Raw genomic sequence first — 23430 nt, 5'->3', positions numbered from 1 at the left:
GAAATGCGTTGTGCTTCTGTTAATGTGTTTTCACTCAAATAATTTTAGTTATTATTACAATAAAATTGTCTTACCTGATTCCGGACTCTTCCTGGATTTCCTTGAGCTCCAGTGGGACCATATTTGCTGCTTATTATCCCTATGGTGGATGAACTGTGCTTATAGTTCATAGCAAACTTTTAGGGCTCTGAAAATTGTGTTAAATTTTTACCCCTATAATTTTACTATTGTGTATTACATGTTGCACTATGATATTTTTTATGCTTATGCTGTTATGGGCAAATGCAAATATTACAAGTTTTAGAATGAAATGTTGTATTTCTTAAACTGTGTACTTTGTCTTTAAGAGATATTTCAAACTGACAAGGTGTTAGAAATGGAACATATTGTTTTTCATAACTGTTTCTTTAAGCAATAACCTCCTACCTACCTTTAGTGCATAATGTTTTCGCCATTTTGTCCCAGACGAATTACAATAACAATAATGCATAAAAAAGCTTCAAGGCTATGCTACGACTCATTCAGTACACAATATACTGTGGTAACCTTAAGTAGATAAGAATGTTCAGACTTTAAGATGCCATCTTGAATTAAGTCAGGAAAATTTCCATGACGTATACACCCTTTAGTTATGGCCAAGTTAAGGGAGGTCTTAAAATGAATAAAGTAAAAGAAGTGTTACTTTTTCATATATGAACTACAGTGACCCTAAAATGAAGACATCTAAGGTATACATAGGTGTACTTTTAAAATGTTAAGTAACAGAGGAGAGACTTGGAGACAGACGCTGCTCCATCTTAAAATGACAGAGAGGCTGACATGATGACATGTTCAGAAGGGTATGTTAACCTATTAATGATATTTGCAAGCATTTAGTTTAATCTTATAAACACTGCTATAATGGATTTTATATGTCTATATTTATATTTTTCTATAATAAAAATCTAAAAGACAAAACTTTATTGCTTCCAAGACAATCCTTATGTTATATTGTATTTTCAATTATTTATATATGTTAAATAGAGGATCTCTTACACTAACTATATAAAATGATGGCTAAAATATCTGTATGGTTAGCCCTACTATGTGCTATGCTTTAAAGGATCACTATAGGCACCCAGACCACTTCAGGTTAATGAAGTGGTCTGGGGGCCATGTCCAACTAGGTTTAACCCTTTTTGCTGTAAACATAGCAGTTTCAGAGAAACTGCTATGTTTACATTAGGGTTAATCCAGCCTCTAGTAGCTGTCTCATTGACAGCTGCTAGAGGCGCTTCTGCGCTTCTCACTGATATTTTCACAGTGAGAAGACACCAGCGTCCATAGGAAAGCATTGAGAAGCCAGGGACGTCAGAAGAGGGAGGAGAGTCCCAGCGCCGAGGGAGCCCCGTGCTGGAAAAAACAGAAGTGCTGCTAGTTCGGAAGTGCTCCAGAAGTGCTCCTCCATCAATTCGGCAATAAAGGTTGCCTTAGGCTTGTTACTTGCTGGCTTACCCTTTGTCTCTAGAAAGTCTTTCAAGGTGGACCGCTTTAGGATGGTGTAGTCGATCTCCATCCATGATCTATTCAGGAAATTGCTATCCACTGACTGTGGCTCTTGTTCTATGGTGAGCTCTGGATCCCGATGCTGCCAACCAATGTAGCAGAGCTCTAGTCCTCACAGACCTTTCTCCACCAAATCCTTAGAAAGTGAAACTCTGGAATAAGGAGCTGAAAAGTGAATAGCTATATCCCTCCCCAGTAACTAAATGACACACAATTCTGGGAGTACAACTGAATTTCTATGCCAGGTCAAGATCTTTTATGGCAGGAGTCCCAGCTTGGGGTCCACATACATTACATAGCAAAACCCACCCAGACGTCTCTGTGTCTGGGAGAACATTGAGTCAAAGAATGGTTATATAATTATCTCTCAGGCACAAAGAGACTTACACAAAATATCACAAAAACACCTCAAAATACAGGAAAAACCCACAATAACCCCACATGTCCTATATCCTCGGATACCCCTGATAGGAGTGCCAAAGTTGTCCAAAGACTAGGCCGCCTAAGGGAAATGCCATCAATGTGAAGTTCGGACCGGCCGCCTATATGTTGGGTGCTCAAAATAGTTCCAGGACGCAGAAAGATTGCTCCCCCCAGTTTGTAGTGTATTTTCTCCAAATAGCACTCTCCTGGATTGTCTGTGAGAGGGGCAGACAGCGGTACAGTTTTCCCAGGAGCCACGTGGTATAGTGTCTGAAAACAGTTCCAAGCCTTCGATGCTGTCGCTGTCTGCATTTGGGAGATAAAATGGGCTCCATTTAAAAGGGCATGTGTGTTTGGTTATATGAATGGAGGTCACCCAGAGAGAGCACTTGAGTTAATGAGCCAGGGGCTGGTCCGTGTTCAGTAATATAACAGCGGAAAAGCGTTTGTTCGAGAAACGAATAAGGGAGGTACAGGCAACTAAACAAGCAGATGACCAAGTCTGCTACCATGACCACTTTCTCCACCTATTAATGAGCAGGGGTCACTTTCCTGGAGCAATTGGGGCAATTATTGCCAAGCAAGGGTCATTTTCTTAGGGTTTTTAGTTGCTAATTTGCAAACAGGTCCCTTTTTTCTTGAGCTGTTACATAGCAGTTATTGGCAAGCAAAGGGGCCACTTTCCAAGGATGCCTGGGTGTTTATTGCTGAGAAGGGGCCACTTTCTGGGTTTGCCTGAGTGGCTAACAGTAAGTACCGATAGATAGATAGATAGATAGATAGATAGATAGATAGATAGATAGATAGATAGATAGATAGATAGACATAGACATTTATACAAAGTTCAATACATTCATGTATAAGCAATATATGGAATATTTTTGTTATATTCAGTGAAAATGAAAATTGTATTTCTATCTCTGTGATTTGGTTTAAATAATTCTGAAACAGCAATGGATGAAAAAAGAACCCTGCCGAGTCACTGAAGTTATTTAGTTTCCATTCAAAGAACTGACTTTAAGCTGAACTAGTATCAGAGGATGCTTGCTGGGAACATATCAAGTGTCTGCAATGCTAATGATACATTTAGCATACCATCTGTCTAAATTATATTGTCTGGTAATGAAAACAATGCTCTGTAGCTTAGCTGGTAACACCTAGTACATTTTACCAGCCTATTGCTGCATTGTGCTAATAAAAAGTACTGATTAGAGCCATCATTATACAGATTCCTCTCATGTATATGTTTTGCCACAGATTATCAGTTCTGTATACTGAAAAACTGTATGCAAGAGACTGGCAAAATAGGGCCCAGGACATCAGGATGATTGCTGATTCACTAAAGCTTTACAGCTTTTCTGGCTGTTGAAGCAAGTTACTCAGCAGGCACAGAGGAAAAAGTTTAAACAAACAGTTGGAGTGAACATTTGCCTTTCAGATCAAAACCACATGATATTTCTGCCTTTGTACATAAAAGGAGTTTTATCTGTTAGTAAAAAAAAGACCAGGGCATTTTCTAGTTACATAATAAATGAAGTATAAGCAAGAGTCTCCAAGGCTCTTAACAAATTTAAGTATGGATTGTCATCCACAATCAAAAGCCAAAGGTGCAAGAGGCAAGGCTGCTACAAGGTGTAATGCATTCAAAAGCATACAACCAAAAAGGGGATTATTCCTCAAAGGGTTAAATAGATCTCTCATGTTTTTATTTGCTTTGGCCAGAATTTCTAGAAGAAGCAAAAAAAAAAAAGATTGCAAACTCACTCAGCACATTGATATTTACAAAATATTAATATTAATATCAATCCTGGTGAGTTTATTCATAAAGAAATGAGATGCAAAATTGAAACCAAAACAAAGCCAAATATAAAAAATAGGCACATCTGAAAAAACCTCAAAGTATCACAGAGTTGATTTTTTTTTTTTTTTTCCAGGATGGCTGTTACCGGTGTTTTGGTCTGCATTTTGCAAGCTGGTTATCAACTCTCCCAAACACATTTATTAAGCTGATCCTGTAGTTTAGCATTTTTATAGAATTTTATTTTAAATCATTATATCTGGCAATAATGTGTAAACAGAAGTCTTATTGGTATGCTGTCATCTTCTGCACATTTGATAGATTTGCTACCATTACTACCGAAAATTTGCTTAGTGCTAGCAAATCCATAAATAACTTTACAGAGGATATCCAACTACAGTTACTTAGGAGTCTGATTGCAGAGCTACAGCTGTATGTGTGTCTCTTTTGCTTATGGTTGATTAGATGGGCTGAAGAAATGTTTCAAACAGAATTCAAGGTCTGCATTCAATTTGTCTAAAATCAAATTCTCATAAATACATATGTGCTTTTATTTTATTTATTTATTTTTTCAGCTCTTTCATGACATCAGTTTCAAGAATTCATTACTGGCATTTTAAAATTGCTTTAAGGTTCCATTTAAAGTTTCTGTAAAAAAAATGTTTCTTTAAAATTGGTTTCCGAGATAGTATATAAACCTGGAACAAAACAAATTATATATACAGGTTGTCCAGACAGAGCAAAAAATGTTTTACTTATTTAACTGACTCATTTGTGACATAGGCTCTTTTTGTTTGGGTCTTGTTGAAGGACCCAAACAAACAATTTGTTTCCTAACATGTTACAAGTCACAAAAAAGAAGCAAAATTGTTTTTTCGAAGTGTAAAGTGTATACTTGGCCTCTATGTTTGGTAGCTGAAACAAAAAAAAAATATTTCCATACTAAAGTGTATAGTTTTATAAAGTAAATGCACTAAGGGTAGTTATATTTAATTCTGAAACAGATAACATACATTCAACATTCTTATATATTTAAACTACTCAATAAATGTACACCATCTACAAATGTTGGTATTCTGTGATAGCTTACATTATGTATTATCATTCTTGCATATTACTAAAGGTACATTGCAATTTTACTGTGTATTTTGTAAACTGGATGTGTGCCACGGAAGTAACCCTCCCCCAAATTATGATCAATTCTAATTATATATATTTTAAAGGAACACTATAGGGTCAGGAACACAAACATGCATTCCTGACCCTATAGTGTTAACACCACCATCTAGCCCCCCTGGGCCCCTCATGCCTCCATCAGGGCCGGCGCTACCTGTAAGGCGGACTAGGCAGCCGCCTAGGGGCCCCTTGGGTTTATGTATGTGTATGTGCATATAAACGTACTTAGATTTTATATATATATATATATATATATATATATATATATATATATGATCTAATTACTTTTATTTACTTTATTAAACTTTTTAACAATTTTTATTAACTTTAAAACTTTTTTACAGGCATTGGGGGCGGCAGCCTGAGAGCTCACGCAGTCCCCCTGCAGGCATTGCATAAGCCAGCTACTCCGGCCATGTGATCGCAAGGACCCCATTATCACGTGGCTCAGGAGGGCTGGATCGTGGAAAGGGGACTGCTTGAGCTCCCATGCAGACACCAGGATCGCAACCGACAGCATGGGATCTAAAACTAATTTAAATCCTACCCACAAGTCATTTTATTTAAAATACAACTTTAATTAAATGGTTCTACGTGAAAAGTTGTAGAAATGTTTTACAATTTATGCATTGTTGAACATTGTTTTTCGCATTGAAAAGTACTTTTTACATTGGTGCACATTGTTTTTGCACTATATACACGTGCGTTTTTTTAAGCACTTACTTCAGAATAGCTCATTGCACAAATTTAAATGCACTTTATTTTTAGAATATTCAAAGCCAACTGTTACTCGTATCTTTTTGAAAAAACTGAATTTGTACTCAACTACCATATTTTTTCCCAAGTTAAAGAGTAAAGACTACCCATTATGTACACCTTACACACATGTGAGCATGCAGAGCCAAATTATTGACCTGCCCACTGCAATGACATTTAAGGTGATATTTTTCTGGTCCATTTTTGAACGAGTAATGACACAGTTTATTTCTATGTGTTCTGTTTAGTTGAGATCTGCTACTTACAGGGTTAAGATAGTGTTAATAAGGAATTTGTGGACTTTTATTGTTGCTGTTATCAGAGTCCAATTTGTTTTTTAATTGTGTGTAACTGCCTTTACCTTTGATGTTGTTTCTAGTGAGAGCAATTTGGTTCCTATAGAATCAACATCAGCAAAAAAAAGTCAATGGTAGGAGTAACATTAGTTTTCAATGTGCATTGCCTAGAGGAAAAGAATTAAATTCCATTGTAAAAATGTGAACTGAGTGGCTGGTAGACTAAAAAAAAAACAAAAAACTGTTAAAACATCAAAAGTTAAATCTTTCCCCAAGTCTTTAGCAAAAAGTACAACGAAAAGGTAGAAAATGTAGGGCAATAGCAAGTTCTGATGGTCTTTCAGTTTGTCCTATCATTAATTGCTCCTTGCATTGGTGTGAACCTTGTATCTATGTAATCAATACATTGTAAAAATAAATTGTGTAAATTCAAGGTAAAACATAAGGTATGTACTCATAGTTGATGTGTAAGAATCCAATAAAATTTAATTGAATTTAATTCAATTCAACATTTGAAGCTTGTAAGTGCTAGTTTCGTCATAAATATGTTCATTTGTTTAAACAAGTCAAACTCGCGAGCCGTGAGTACATGCTGGTGTTATAGCAGAGTAGGCACCTGCTTTCCCCACATTGCAGGTGCTACTCTGCTAACACTTACCCGGCTGGGGAGGAGGGCCAGCGAGGGAGCTCAGTGTTCCTGCTCCTCACTGCTCCCTCGCACGTACCGTCTGTAGTTAAGCCAGGCGCCGGAATATGATGTCATATTCCAGCACCCGGCATTACTAAACCGCACAAGGGAGCAGTGAGGAGCAGGAAGGAGATCTCCAGACAGAAGATCCCCACACCAGCTCCCAAAGGTAGGGAACAATAAATTAAATGTGAGTGCAAGAATGTGTAAATGTGTGTGTGTGTGTCTGTCAGTGTGTGTGTGTGTCTGTCAGTGAGTGTGTGTCTGTCAGTGTGTGTGTCTGTCAGTGAGTATGTGTGTGTTTGTGTGTGTCTGTCTGTCAGTGAGTATCTGTGTGTGTCTGTGTGTGTGTGTCTGTCAGTGAGTATGTGTCTGCCAGTGTGTCTGTATGTGAGTGTCTGTCAGTGAGGATGTGTGTGTCTTTCAATGAGGATGTGTGTGTCTGTCTGTGAGTGTGTGTGTCTGTTTGTGAGTGTGTTTGTGTGTCTGTGTGTGTGTGTGTTGGTCAGTGTTGCATTGGCTTCAACTGGACAGTGGAGTACCTGGAGATGCATGGAGGCACGCAACACCACGTGACAGCGATGTGCTCCACCTTCACAGGGTTGCAAAAAGTAGCGGGAAGATCAGATTTGGCACAGGGTGGTAGAGGGGGGTGCTGTGGCTTAGTACTAATTATTAAAATCTCACATATTTTTTTTTTAGTTCTTTATTTTTTAATGACAGAAAGCATAGAGATAAATAATGACATGGCTTATGCAAAAGCTTTCATAAGGATGCATAGTTGCAGCATGTGTAGTCATGTAATTTATATTCAGACTGAAGAGAAATTAGTGAGTTTGTCGTACCCGTTACAGTTGTGGAGGGTACTTTCGTTCTGTTGCTTTCCGTCATGTGTTTCCACTGTCAGGGTAAAGGGTGTGAGGGGGGGGGGGTCCAGGGTAAATAGTAGATTGGGGATGTGGTGAGTTTACAGAATGTGTCAGGGTTGTGTTGGTGGGTCGGGGTTGTCAGTGTGGTTTTCATGGTTGGCGTGTTCGGCGTACTGTTCTTGGAGGTTGTGTTCTTGTCTGGTTATTGGTGGTTGTCTCTGTGTGGGTCGTGAGGGGGGGGTCAGGGGGAGGATAAGGGGAAGATAGAATGGGGGGGAAGGGAGGGAGAGGAGAGGAGAAGGGGAAAGGAGAGAAAAAAAAGGAAAAGAAGAAAAGAGAAGAGAAAGAGAGGGTGAAGTGGGGGGGTTGCACAAGGTTAGGTATGTCGGGTCGTGGAGGTTAAGTCCCTTAAGGTTTATGGTGCTATTGCGGGTCTTATCAGCCATGGCCCATGGGTCCCATATTTTGTGGAAGGACTTAGTTGTATCGTGAATTAGAGCGGACAGCTTGTCCATTAGTGTTCTCACATATTTTATTTACATTTTCCTTGCATTATTTGTAATATAGACTTCACAAATGGTAGCTAATTAATTGCCTTTTTAAGACTTTTTAGATATTTTTTAGTTCTAATCTCTTAATCACTTTAATTTACCCAGTTTTGTACTATCTGTCCAAATTACTAAAAATACTAAAATGAAAACAAAAACACAGATCCAAACTATTAGTAATTGCTATGTTTAAACTGCAGTATTAAGTTCACTTCTAGTGGCTGTTATTTTAATAGCCACTGTAGGCGCTTCCACTGCACTGAGTAAGTAAACTCAATCATATGATGCAGGGTTGTATTCCTAATGCTTTATTGTTCCTTTAAACAGTGACCACGTTTGGTGGTCTTAGTGATGAACCCTCCATTCACTCTTACCCATGACATACTTGGTTTGTCATGCTTTCTCTAGGGGTTTAATTAATGTTCAACACATTCTATATACAATCCTTTTTGAACTAAGCATTCAGTTTAGTGATATAATTGTTTTGTTCTTTTATTTAACAAATTATCAAATATTGAATTATTTAAAATGTTGCTCCAGTTATGCATTTTAAAGCAAAAAAAGAGACTGTGACTTGACATATCTCCTTAGTTTCCTTTGCATTACACACTATAGTGCTGTGAAAGAATTGTTGTTAGCCACCAGAACAAACTGAGCAACTAAGTAACCTTACACATATATCTAGATTAGAATATAGCTAAGAGAGAATGGGTGTACTATTCTTATACTGATTATCAATAATTATTTAAATAAACATGTATATAATGCAGAATATATGCTGTGAGCATCATACATTGTGTACGTTATATGCATTTGCTTCAAAGTGTTTTTTTTTTCCATTTCTAAAATCAAGGGAGTCATCAAGACATGCCTAGAGAGTCAGTTCAATTGTTATGTGCAATTTCTCTATGTAGTGATCTTTGAGGTCAAATCCATTACAGCATTGCAAAGGATAGCATGGCAAAGGTGCTGAAACTGACATTGCACATTTAATACTATTGAGTGCACCATACCCCCTAATCTATAGCCAACAGTAAAAGATGCTGTTAAAATGCTCCTTTAAAAAATCTGTTACATGCTGATCCTGTGTTAGAGAAGTAAATAAATTCCCTACTGGGCAGTTGTCTAGTACCATTTTAAAGTAAGAGAAATATAGTTAAATTAACATTTTGAAATTCTATTTAAATCATATTTGAAAATTAGAGAAATGTCTCTGGTTTCTTTCTGGTAAAAGAATTGAAAAGAAAAATGTAAATACATATAATTAAATGATTTAAGTGATGCATTGGGCATTTATTTTTAACACTGGTTCTGATTACAGAGAAACAATTTTATGGGGAATCATTTATTAATGGGATAACCAATATCAAATCAAGATTGAGGGTGTAGGCAAGATTTTAGAAATGGGAGACATGTCTGGCTGGGTTCATTGAAAATCAAGGTTATAGTCCGAAGCAGACACTGTCAGATGCAATTGGATACATGCTCAGAGGCAAGAATCATTGCTGGCAGGAAAATAAGGTCAGAATTATGTTCCTAGATTGTGCTCAAAGCAAGAATTAAAACACTAAACAAGCCAGAGAAACAGCCGCCATAAGCAAAGCCAGCCTGACATTCACAACTTGAACACAGACCAACCCGAAACACAGAGCTAATAACAGTACTGCTGCCATTAGCAAAGCACAGCTTTGAACACAGGCTTTCCCATGACTCCTTCCCCTACTATATCCCACTACCCACCAACCCTACATTATCCTCTATTTTATATATATAACCTGATCGAAACTTTACAAATATACCAGCTGCATATATAATCTCAGATCAGAATATGGCAAACTGCTCTTTTTTTAAAAGCTATATTCTCTATCTTCACTCTCCTGAAATCCCTACTGATCAAATATTTTTCTTATATGTATTTAATCACCAACTTAGAGACTCCACTTATACTTCTTGCTAATTGTCCCACTTCCCAGTTTACCCTTTCATTCTAGTGCTTTACATACCACTTCTCAGTGTTCCCTCCTCTGAGAATGAACCTTAATCGGAACAATGTTCTTCATTCCTTTCTTCACTTTCTGCTTTGTTTCTTTGTGCCCCAAGATGTAGACAATATCTCTCACAAACCAAAGCATTTCCCACTTATTATAACTGTTGCCTATCTAGAAATCCTTTCAGCTTCAATCTGATACCCTGTAATTGTTCCAATATCCTTATTCAAAAATATATGTAAGTAATTCAGTCTGGTTTTGACTCTGAGCATTTTTCTGATATAGTAAAATAGCACTTTGTAGTTGTTGGAATCAGCTGTGTATTTACCGCGAGGTTGTAGAGATGTCCCGAACAGTTCGCTGGCGAACATCGCTTGTTTGCGTTCGCTGCGGCGGGCGAACATATGTAATGTTCGGTCCGCCCCTTATTCCATATCATTGAGTAAACTTTGACAACCCTCCCACCCGCTGCTCGGGGGTGGGGGCGGGTGGGGTTGTCAAAGTTTACTCAATGATATGGGGGGGACCTACTGCCCTCCCCCCGGCCCCCACCCCTGAGCGGTGGGTGGGGGCCCTAAAAAAAACAATAGGGGGGAACTTCTGTCCTCCCCCGGCCCCCACCCCTGAGTGGTGGGTGGGGGCCCTAAATACTAAGAAGGGGGGACCTAATGTCCTCCCCCCTGGCCCCCACCCCTGAGCGGCGGGTGGGGGCCCTAAACACTAAAAAGGGGGGGACCTAAGGTCCTCCCCCCTGGCCCCCACCCCTGAACGGCCGGTGGGGGCCCTAAATACTAATAAGGGGGACCTAAGGTCCTCTCACCCGGCCCGCACCCCTGAGCGGCGGGTGGGGGCCCAAAATATTAAAAAGAGGGGCGGACCTAAGGTCCTCCCCCCTGGCCCTCACCCCTGAGTGGCGGGTGGGGGCCCTAAAAAAAATGTGTTCCCCCGAGGTGACTAGGGGTCCCCAAACCCCTAGTCACGCCCTCCCCCCCCAAAAAAAATAACCCCCTACCTACCCCCCTCACCCTAAAAATAATGAGGGGGGGACCTTTAACTAAGTACCTGTAAAAAAACAATAAAACTTACCATTCAATGTTTTCTTTCTTCTAAATCTTATTTTTTCAGCCCCAAAAAAGGGCAAATAAAAAACCATAATAACTGACGCAATTAAAAAAAAAAAAAACGAGCGCAAAAAAAATAATCCATGTTCACCCGGCGAGGGCTCCGCGCAGACTGAGCTCTGCAGGGCGGGGGAAGGCTTATAAAGCCTTCCTCCGCACTGCAATTAGGCTCAGAGCACTCTGATTGGTGGGTTTAAGCCATCCAATCAGAGTGCTCTGACAGGTAAATGAAGAGACTGACAGGTAAGTCTCTACATTTACCTGTCACAGCACTCTGATTGGTTGGTTTGAAATCCACCAATCAGAGTGCTCTGTGTCATTTTACACAGCGTGGGAAATTTCTATGGAATTTTCCCACGCTGTGTAATTTGACTCATAACTCTCTGATTGGTTACTTAATCCACCAATCAGAGTGATATGAGTAAAATTACATCAGAGTGCTGTGACAGGTAAATGTAGAGACTTTTTTTTTTATTGCGTCGGTTATTATGGTTTTTTATTTGGCTTTTTTGGGGGCTGAAAAAAGAAGGTTTTAGAAGAAAGAAAACATTGAATGTTTTTTTTTTTTTTTACAGGTACTTAGTTAATGGTCCCCCCCTAATTATTTTTAGGGTGAGGGGGTAGGTAGGGGGTTAATTATTTTTTTAGGGGGAGGGGGTGACTAGGGGTTTGGGGACCCCTAGTCACCTGGGGGGACATTTTTTTTAGGGCCCCCACCTGCCGCTCAGGGGTGGGGGCCAGGGGGGAGGACATTAGGTCCCCCCCTTTTTAGTATTTAGGGCCCCCACCCGCCACTCAGGGGTGGGGGCCAGGGGGGAGGACCTTAGGTCCCCCCCTTTTTAGTATTTAGGGCCCCCACCCGCTGCTCAGGGGTGGGGGCCAGGGGGGAGGACCTTAGGTCCCCACCCTTTTTAGTATTTAGGGCCCCCACCCGCCGCTCAGGGGTGGGGACTAGGGGGGAGGACCTTAGGTCCCCCCCTTTTTAGTATTTAGGGCCCCCACCCGCCGTTTAGGGTTGGGGGCCAGGGGGAGGACCTTAGGTCCCCCCCTTTTTAGTATTTAGGGCCCCCACCCGCCACTCAGGGGTGGGGGCCAGGGGGGAGGACAGTAGGTCCCCCCTCATTATTTTTATGGCCCCCACCCACCGCGCAAGGGGGAGGACAGTAGGTCCTCCCCCCATTGTAATTTATGGCCCCCACCCACCGCCCAGGGGTGGGGGCCCGGGGGGGAGAACAGTAGGTCCCCCCTCATTATCTTTATGGCCCCCACCCACTGCTCAAGGGTGGGAGCCGGGGGGAGGGCAGTAGGTCCCCTCCCCATTGTAATTTATGGCCCCCACAAGTCGCACAGGGGTGGGAGACAATAGGTTTTTTTTGTGTGTGTTTTTTTTTACAGTGAGCAGCCACTGGCTGCTCACTGCTTACTATACATGCCCCTACTTGCGGTATAGCGAGTAGGGGCAGAATTTACTAATACTAAGTAATCTTTACTTAGTATTAGTAAATGTGGCTGAAAGACCAATTTAGGTCTTTCAGCCTTTTAGTAGATAACTCCCTAATACCGTGGGATATAGGGAGTTATCTACTAAGCGGCTGCAAGATGCAGCCGCGGATCGGAGTTTGCATGCCACAGTCCAGGTGTTAGTCCCCTTGAAACAATTTGTGGGTTTTAAAATTCACCTGCCTATTGAAGTCTATGGCAGTTCGCCCGGTTCGAAAGGAAAAGATAGAAGCCACCAAAATGTGCGCAAATAATAAAAAAGAAAAATTAATCGTGAGTGTGTTAGTGTGTGTGTTTGTTAGTGTGTTTGTTAGTGTGTATGTTAGTGAGAATATTAATGTGTGTCTGTAAGTGTGTGTGTCTGTTGGTAATAGTATGTGTGTCTTTCCTGAATGTGTGTCAGTGAGAGTGTGTATGTCTGTTAGTGAATGTGTATGTCTGTCAGTGTGTGTATGCATGCCTGTCACTGAGAGTGTGTATCTGTCAGTCAATGTGTATGACACTAAGTGTATATGTGTCTGTCGGTCAAAATCTTGTAAATAAAATTATTTTTGTGCCACTCAATGCCCTATTTTTCCTAAGATTAATTTTTGTGTATACACATGAAGTTGAAATAGTTTTTCTCTCCTCAAATATCTAAGAAATTGTATTGTTTTTATTTTAACATTTTTATGTTAATTAGAATACAGTAATGTGACTATGACATCACATGATCATTATTTTAAAATTATAGCAATACCTATATAAGCAGTTAAGGTCCCAGAGTTCTGTAATACACTTTGATAAAGCCTACTTCATGGTGAAACCTGTTAGTGTACTTTTGAAAAAAAAAAATTATATTATCTTTTTTTTTTTTTTATATTTTTGTTTTTAATAAAAGAAGTACTCTTTTAATCCATACCGTACCACTGCTGCCTGCTTCCTGATCCTTATATCCTTGGTGGGGCAATAAACCACTTACATGCTTATATTTGTATTCTTTTTTTATATCTGCACGGAGAGGATTTGCCACACCGAAATGGGACCTCTTATAAGGAATATCTACTGGACACACAAGACTACACTATATCCTTAAGCAGGGATCATACCATGCAAACGCTGAAGTGGGAGCTGGATTCTAGCTCCTGAAAAGTGCATATCTTATTCCTTATTTATCACTAAAAAAGAAACTTCTACACTTTCAGCCTTCACTCTGTCTCTTTTTGTCATTTCATAAAATCAATAATGACATTTAAGGCACTCCACCCACTCTTTGGATTCTACTAAATGACTGACGACCTAAATTGTATTATTACGAATACAAATGCACATATCTAGTATTTAAAATAACTAGCAACTGGCAAACTAGAATGTGATGAAGGCATCCTAGGCAAAAGTGCAAAGTGCATTGCATACCCTGTATCTTGTATAAATTGCCTTAGCTCTGTGATTGGACCACTTCACTGGTTTATAGCACATGCACGCAATCTGAGTCGGCAAGTAGAGGAAATGTGGGTGGACATAAGAGAGGAACAACAATTGAAAGATTTAATGTGGGGAGGGATGATGAATGAAGTAAGGCTCTACCTTTAAGTGTAGAAACTGAGCATATGTGTTGCCAGAGCTCTGTGCATGCTGACATCTGATGTATAATTTGCACAGAATTGTATAAACTGTCTAAGTCATGTGTTCTGGGGTGTAACTAGCCCCTGACAAACACGTGCCAATATCTTTGTATTCTGGCACACAAGTGCCAATATCTTGTATGTGCAGCAAGCTGAAATACTGGACATACAGACTCATACCACCTTGAACACTTAAATTCACTGAAGTGGTTATGGTGTTTGGAGTAACCCTTTAATAGTAAGCATTTGTATTTCATGGGTTTAACATTACTGCACCACCTGGTTATCTTTTCATGGGAATGCCCAGGGCCAAAACTCTGACATCTTGATCATGTACACAATGACACCTAAGTGACATATTTTTCCCATTAACTTTTTTTTTTCTCTACACGGATTTTTAATTTAACATTGTAAATTTTTTTCTCAGAGAGTATGTGTTTAAATAAGTTAGAACCAAAGGGATTTCAGGAGCACTCAATAGTTAGAATATTTAATAACCAAACCTATAATTTATATGATACATGCAAGTTTCATGACATGATCTTGGTGTATTACTGAACAGTGAAATCCATTTTGACAGTAAATGGTAGCTTAACCGCTTTATAGGAATGTTTGAAAGCTGTATATAGCTCTGAAAGATGACTTGTAACATACAGTAAGCATCAAAACTAGTCTATTAAAATAATGTAACATACCTCTGCTCTATTTTGAAAACAAAATTAACCTATCAATAAAAAATTAATATATTCCTATGTATCACGATGGTGAGTTTTTTCTTTTGGTTTTATGTTTTATTTCTTAAGAAAAAGGAGATAAAATAGAGATGTTAAATATTTAGTGACTGTTATATGGACAACCTATAAAGATCATTAAATGACCTACAAAATATGTATGACACGACCTTTAAAACACTATGAGATCCAGTTTGTGAATACAATTACCAGGATCTATGCATGCATCTTATATATACCAGATTATGTAGTATTATCACATAAGTGTTTATGGAAAACATTTTTATAGTGTAAAATGATTCTCTCTCATATAAGTAGCATTTCAGTGATCAAAAATACTAAATATAATGTACAATTTTCTTTACAATTGATAACCTTGATTATATAAATTTGAACATGGAAAAAAATGAATATTTGCACAGTCTAGATATGTTTAAAGACACAATAAAGCCAAATGGAATGATTGCATGAACTGATACATATCGCATAAAAGATGTATTTTGAATTGGACATCTTAAGGAAGAAAGCATTTCCTCTTATATGGTTACAAAATACTGCAAAGCTGTCTAGCGATGACAATTTAAACAGATAAATGTAAGAATTAAATATCAGAGTAGCTAAAAATATACTGCAGAAGCAGTTAACTCTAACTCTTCAGCAGTTTACAGTTCTTTTTTAAAGCACTTTAACCCCTTAGTGACCAGACCATTTTTCAATTTTCTTACCGTTAAGGACCAGGACTGTTTTAGGACTGTTTTTACATTTCTCCGTTGTTTGTGTTTAGCTGTAATTTTCCTCTTACTCGTTTATTGTACCCACACATATTACATACCGCTTTCTCGCCATTAAAAGGTCCTTCTAAAGATACCATTATTGTCATCATATCATATAATTTACTATAAAAAATAACGTAAACTATGATGAAAAAATAAACAAAACACTTTTTCTTACTTTGACACCAAAATCTGTTACTCATCTTCAACTGCCAAAAACACCAATGCTAAATAGTTTCTAAATTTTGTCCTGAGTTTAGAAATGCCCAATGTTTACATGTTCTTTTTTTGCATGTTATAGGGCAATAAGTACAAGTAGCACTTTGCTATTTCCAAACCATTTTTTTTTCAAAAAGAAATTCAAAAATTAAGTTACATTGTAACACTGATATCTGTCAGGAATCCCCGAATAACCCATCACATGTATATATTTTTTAAAAGAAGACAACCTAAGGTATTAAACTTATTTTTACTCTTTTCATGCAACCATTTAACACCAAACTATGCCAAAGTTTAAAAAAATAAAATAATTGGTGATTTTTTTGACACGCATAAAAATTTAAGAATACATATACTGAGAACTTTAAGGGTTACTGCCAAAGAACACTACAATATGTGTTCAGCAATGCCCCCTGAGTACAGTGATACCACCCAAGTATAGTTGTGTTGGGTTCTATGGGAGTGCGCATTCCAGTTTTCCAACTTGGAATTTTCACAGCTGGTCAACATGCACACATGTCCTATTTGGGAAATTTTTTAAGCCGACCAATGTAATTTACCCCCATCAAACCATATATTTTTGAAAGGTAGACACCCTAGGGTATTTAAAATTGTGGTATTTTAACACTTTCCATGCACTAATTCTACCACCAGTCTTTGTCAAACCTTTGTGTATTCATTTTTTTTGTGTTATTTTTCTCTCACATTATACTTTAGGCATGGATTCTCAGTTCCTGTTATGTGTTACCGACAAAGAGCACCCCAATATGTGTTCAGCAACATCTCCTGAGTACAACAGTACCTGAATGTACAGGTTTTGTGGGTTTTTGCAAACTTACATGGGTCAAATGCAGGGCTTTCCCTCTTTTTCATGTTTGCACATTGAAATTTGCCAGATTGGTTTGCTGGGCCTATGTTGCTTTTAAGACCATATGGCAGCCCAGGAATGAAAATTAACCCCATCATGGCATACCATTTGTAAAAGTAGACAACCCACGGTATTCAAAATGGGGTATGTCCAGTCTTTTTTAGTAGCCACTTAGTCACAAACGCTGGCCAAAGTTAGTGTTTTTATTTGTTTTTTGCATTTATTTAAACAAAAACTGCACTTTTACTGGTGATATCATCGTTGTGATAAGTTTTACTTTTTAAAACACTCATATTTGTGTTCAGCGAAGCCTCCCGAGTATAACACCTCTTATGTAAAAGTCTTATGGAGTTTCTGCCTGGGTTGTCAGGCAGGTCCCTCAAATTATAAATAATAAAAACAAATAATTATGTTGTTAATAGTTAAATATATATGTAGAATGTGTGTGTGTGTATATATATATATATATATATATATATATATATATATATATATATATACATTTTAGTTTTGTTTTTTTTAAATTTAGATTATATATATAAATATATATATATAAAATATGCGTGTGTGTGCGTGTGTATATATATATATATATATATATATATATATAAATAAATATACACACACATACATATGGCCAGGAAAAAGGAAAATGTATTCCTTCTTACCGTAATTTTCTTTTCCTGGTCATAGGTCATGGCAGCACAACAATAGGTAGCTCCTCCCTATCCCTAATTAGACCTAATTAAAACAGAAGGTATAAGTAACCCCTTCTACTTCTCCCACCCTCAGTTTTGTTTCCATCAATATCCCAGGGCTGGATCTTTGTGCTGGGGAAGCTTGGTCATTGATGCTCAAGAGGGAGAAATTGTTCTAGTGAGAGCTAACAGACCTTCAGGTATTATAATCCCAAGGGCTTAGTAGCCTGAAAATAGCCAAGACTATACTTCTGCTGATGGCTTATTTAGAGGCATGAAGACCTCTCCTAGTGCATTAGTGAAGATATGTAGACTATCAGAAGGAAGCCAGATAGTGAATCTATAGAAATAGATCTTATGACATCTATCTAGGACAAGAGAAGAAAGTTTCATTACGAAGTCTTCATTTAATAGGCTTTAGAGCTTGAAGAATAATTCTTCATTAATATGGAGAGAATAAGCCACTTTATGACTAAATTCAGGAACAGATTGAGGATTATTCCATATGTGAAAGACATTAAGGGTTTTATGCCAAATAGTGCTAGAAGATCTGATATTCTTCTGCCCAATGCTAATGTCACCAATAGACCTAACTTAATATTAAGCAGATGTGGAGAGATAAGGGTGAGAAGTCCACAGGAGCAATGGTTAACTGAGGGATCATATAAATACAGCCGACAGATATTTAGATACCTCCATATCAAAGCTCCTTCACGAAAATAGATATCAGAGAGTACTAAGACATGTACCTCTGAGGTGATGTGGCTAAGTCCTAGATGAGTCCTGAATTGGAGAACTTAGAATCTCCTTGATAGAAGGAATTAGAATGATTACCTAATTAGAAATAGACAAGAAAAAAAGGCATTCCAACTCTTTAAAGGTAGCCAAGGATATACGTTTTCCTTGGCCTTCATAACAGTATTAATTGTTGCACCTGAAAGACACTTATATTCAAGCTTTTCAATATCGAAACCTTCAGAAATATGAGCGCAGCACCTCCTGGTGGAAGAGGAGAGTTCCACCTTCTGGTGGAAAAGGAAATAACTATTTTGGGAGATCCTATGGAGGTACTGAAGAAGATACACAGAAGAAGAAGATACACATCTGCAACCTATGCAGATGAGAGGTATTGGATGTTAAGAATGTCCCTTTCATAAACATTTGATTTTGGAGAAAAGGAACTCAACCCTAGAGGATTCATGGTTTACACTGTCCAAGGAATTTCTATAGGAAAGTTACCATTCTTCCTTCTGCCATCATCATGCTCTTAGATCTATGGTGGAGGACCTGGATCAAAACTTCCTCTGCTGAGGTAATATGACAGTCAACATCCTTTACTTGACAAGTCATACTGCACTTTCTGAAGAGAGCTGTACCGTGCCTTAGACTGTGCCAAACCGTGTTCCGGCTATAAGCTGGACTGGGAAGGAACAAGGTGATTTCAGCAGAGATTTATCTTTCACCGTGAAGATGTAAAAATGAAAATGTTCTTCCACTGTAATCTGAGAAACCTCTGGTGATTTGGCACAATGGGTCCATGGGAAAGGCATCCTGCAAATCTATATAAATCATCCAATGTACTAGGAATACTGCCTTTATGATGAAGAATGTTCAAGAATCCTGTAAACTTGTAGATCTAGAATGGATCTCCACCCGCCTGGTAGAAACCAAATCTTTGTGTTGTAGCGGCTTTAAAATTTACAATGCATCTCTTTTTAGCTCTTCTCTTCCACTGGTAGAAGAATAACCACTTCTCAAGGTTGAGATCTACAATACGCTATTCTGGGTTTGAAATAATTGGGTTCTGGAAGGAAGGGAATAAGAGGCTTTGGATCGAAATGGTCTCCTGAACCTTGGGTCTTGCAGTAGACAATATTTGCTCCCCTCTGCCGTTCTTTGATCCATTCATCTCTGAGGATATATACACGGACCAGGTACTGAGCCAAAGAGCCTGACTAGTAGACAAAGAGAGTCATATTTCTGGTATAACACAACCTATGGAAGTTTCTTAGCTGAAGACTATTTCTGGCTTATTGACTTGTAATGTCAACAGACAAAAGGAAGATTATCTATCCATATAAATCTTAGATCCTTAGAGATAGAGCTAAGAGTTTGCAGCAGGGTGAAAGCATGTGCCTGCTGCTACATAGGTTATTAGAGAGTATCAAGACCATCTATGCTCTATGGAATATCAGAGAGATCCCGCATTGTTGAATATGCAAAGTTGAACATTTAGCCAGACTAAGTACTTCATCATCCACTTAGGAGCAAAGTCCCAGGTACAAACATCAGATATCCCGGTGGATGAAGACGCAAGATACTCCCATGTGTTGAACACTTCAGTGTAGAACCATTACTCCATAATAAGTATATTAGTGGTACCGGGAACTGGAAAATATGCTCTGCTCTTTCTGACATGCAAAAGAAAGGCCAGAGGGAGAAGGCTAAACCTCAGAGGTGTGGGAATATTTATGGGATAATAATAGTAAACAGTTGAGAATTGCCCACTATTTCAATTCTCAGATCCCAAAGATCGTTATTGTGTAAGTGAAATGTATTCCATATAAATAAAATCACAATTTGTTATAAAAATAGATACAATTTATTGTGACAAATTAAATAATAATAGGTAACATGCGTGATAATAATCAATGAATATTAGTATAATATAGTATGCAATACAATGGCAATACACATTCCAATGGTTAAGACAAGATTTATGACTGTCTTTCACAGAGAAACGAAAGTGAAACTTACACACAGACACAGAGCTTGCAGCTTAAGGCCATAACACATTAGCTGACAGTTAGAATAACCCTTTCAATGCTGGTTAGACCTCCCAGGTAATTAAGACCTTTTCTCATGTGATTTTAAATAAAATAACATTTAAACCATCTCATTAGTCATTTCCTGGAACCATCCAATAAGAGTAATCTACCTTGTTCTATAAGCAGAATTTTAACTTGCCTAAACAGATATTTAATCTTATTTTAGAGCAAATCAATATCACGATATGCTAACATGTGATATGTCACAATAATATATATAATTATTACTTTCCATCTGCAGAAAAGAATGCTTAATTATATATTCTTTAGTAACTAAGATTTCTAAATATCGAAATCTGATCGTGATTTATCCAGTCATATATCATGCTATAGAAAATTTTAATTAATTTAGCTTAATTAAATGAAACCAGTATAATTACCAGTTGAGTAGACATTCTCATCTGATGAGTAGGTAGTCTCAGGAACTGAATGGATGTGTGATTGGTGTGTAAGAAATTCTGAGTGCCCTGGAGTGGATATCTGTCTGCATTGCCCCCGACTGCTCACCTCTTGCTTCTTTGCTTCCTTTGCATACCTCTTGACTCTGTCTTCCCTTTGTCTTAACTTTTAAAGGGAAAAATTCTCTGTTCGTCACTAGGTGATAGACCAATAGAAAACTGGAGGTGTGGTTACCTTCCAGATAGCAATTTAAGTATGTGGTCTATAGAGGCCAGTCTCGTCCCACTAAACATACCTATCCAGGAAAGAGTTAACTTTTCCTGTCGGCTATTTTGACGTAATTTAGCTTATCTTTATGGTTATTCATAATTTAAGTTTTCTGTCAGTTCAAGAGTTTCTTTGAGTTTTGGCCAGACTATGTGTCTGTCAAATTCTGCTATAATTTCTAATATGACAGTTATAACTAAGTATGACCCCTAAACTTACAATGGGACGTTATACAATATCGAAAGTAAAATTAAATTATTTAATCTTCTATGTCACAAATGTCTGGGTTTAGAATTGATTATATTCCATTAGCATTTAGACAGTCTGTCCATCCCCCGTTCTCATCTCTTATCAACAGGTTTGTATATACTAAGCATTCCTTTAGCTCTGGCAAAGTGGTTAGTTTTACAGAAAGGATAGAAATCTTGTGTCTTTTGTTAGCTTGAAGATAACAAAATGGAGTCTGCTCTGATTCAGACAATATACATTTTAATTTATATCATAGCACAAATTGTCTGCCGATATAAATACCCTGACAGAGGATTCTTTCAGATATAAGGACCTACGGACTCTGGAAATCAAATGGTGTACTTGAGCTGATTCTGGAGGTATTGAAATAGGCTGAATATCCTCAAACAAAGATGATACCATATTATTATTATTATTATTATTATTATTATTATTATTATTGTTTATATAGCGCCAACAAATTCCGTAGCGCTGTACATTGGGTGGACTAACAGACACATAATTGAGATCAGACCACTGAGCATACAGGAACAGAGGGGGTTGAGGGCCCTGCTCGATGAGCTTACATGCTAGAGGGAGTGGGGTATAGTGACACAAAGGGTTAAAGTAGGGGAATTAAATAGTTTGTTAGAGAAGGGTTTATTGAGTGCTTGGTAGGTCATTTTTGACAGTTGCAGGAAAGGAGTCATGGGGTGGGGGAAGAGAAACCTGCTGACAGTTTAATTGATACGCTTTAATGAAGAAGTGAGTTTTCAAATATTTTTTTGAAGGAGTGGAGGCTGGGTGAAAGTCTGATTGAGGAGGGAAGCGAGTTCCACAGAATAGGTGGAACCATATCTCTGTAAGTATCCATCACCAAGGACTCCTCAGAGTATTCATTCTGGGAATTGTCCAGAGGATCTGCGCTCTAACCGCCTCTATGATGTCTTGAGATACCTCCTGTTTGATATTGTATAATATACGGCACAGGGGTAGATGGGCCTATAGCCACTTTCAGACAGTCTGTGCAGAGACTTTACTTTTACAAGGCTCTCTTATCATATGCCTCACAAAGGATCATTAAGGGCAACTATCTTGTATGATCTGGATGATTTTCATCCCATAGAGCTTTCATCATAGGGAATTCCAATCCCCAATAGCACTCTTTTGTTTGGAACCACAAAAAAAAATTAGAATGGCTTACCTATGTCCCTTACAGTGTGATCTTTTTTCAGGGAGTAGAGGGATCTGATTCCATAACCCCATAAAATTCAGATGTTATTCTTAGCAAAGCAAATCTCTGCTAAAAAGCAGTGATTGATAGGTACATAAAAAGATGTATTATAACTTTAATATTGGGGAAAAAAAACTTTAAGAAAAAATTGTGCTTTTGGTGCTTAACCCCTTCCCGACCACTGAAGTATCAGGTACGACAAAAAAAGGTCCTTAATGACCTAGGGTATATATATATATAATGTCATACTAAGTGTATTTATTTATTAATATATAGATATATTAATCTAAAAAAAAAAAAATATATATATATATATATATATATATATATATATAATGTCATTCTAAGTGTATTTATTTATTAATATATACATATATTAATATAAAAATAGACTTAGAGTAAAATTACACATATATATATATATATATGTAATATATATAATAACTATAAATATTATGTATATATTAGCAAAATAAATAATAATTAAAAATAAATAAACAAAAAAAATTGAAATTTTATATATATATATATATATATATATATATATATATATATGTGTGTAATTTTATTTTACCTGTATTTTGATATTAATATCATGGTCGATCATGGTCAGGGGGGACTGCCGGAGACCCCAGCAGTCCCCCTGCAGCAACTCTGGCCACCCTGGCCTTCCAGGGCCATGTGATCAACATGATCACATCGCTGCAATAGGAATCTATGAGCTGCCAGCAGGGGGACAGTCCCCCAGGCTGCTAAAAAGTAAAAACATATATATATATATATTTGTGTATTTGTATATTTGTGTTCGGGACTACATGGAATATGATATTACATGAAATTGTAGTTAGCAAAACTGAGAAAGGAAAAAGTCGG

Source organism: Pelobates fuscus, chromosome 2 (genome assembly GCF_036172605.1).
Source record: "Pelobates fuscus isolate aPelFus1 chromosome 2, aPelFus1.pri, whole genome shotgun sequence".
In the NCBI taxonomy this organism is placed as follows: Eukaryota; Metazoa; Chordata; class Amphibia; order Anura; family Pelobatidae; genus Pelobates; species Pelobates fuscus.
Note: the sequence above shows the minus strand (reverse complement) of the source record.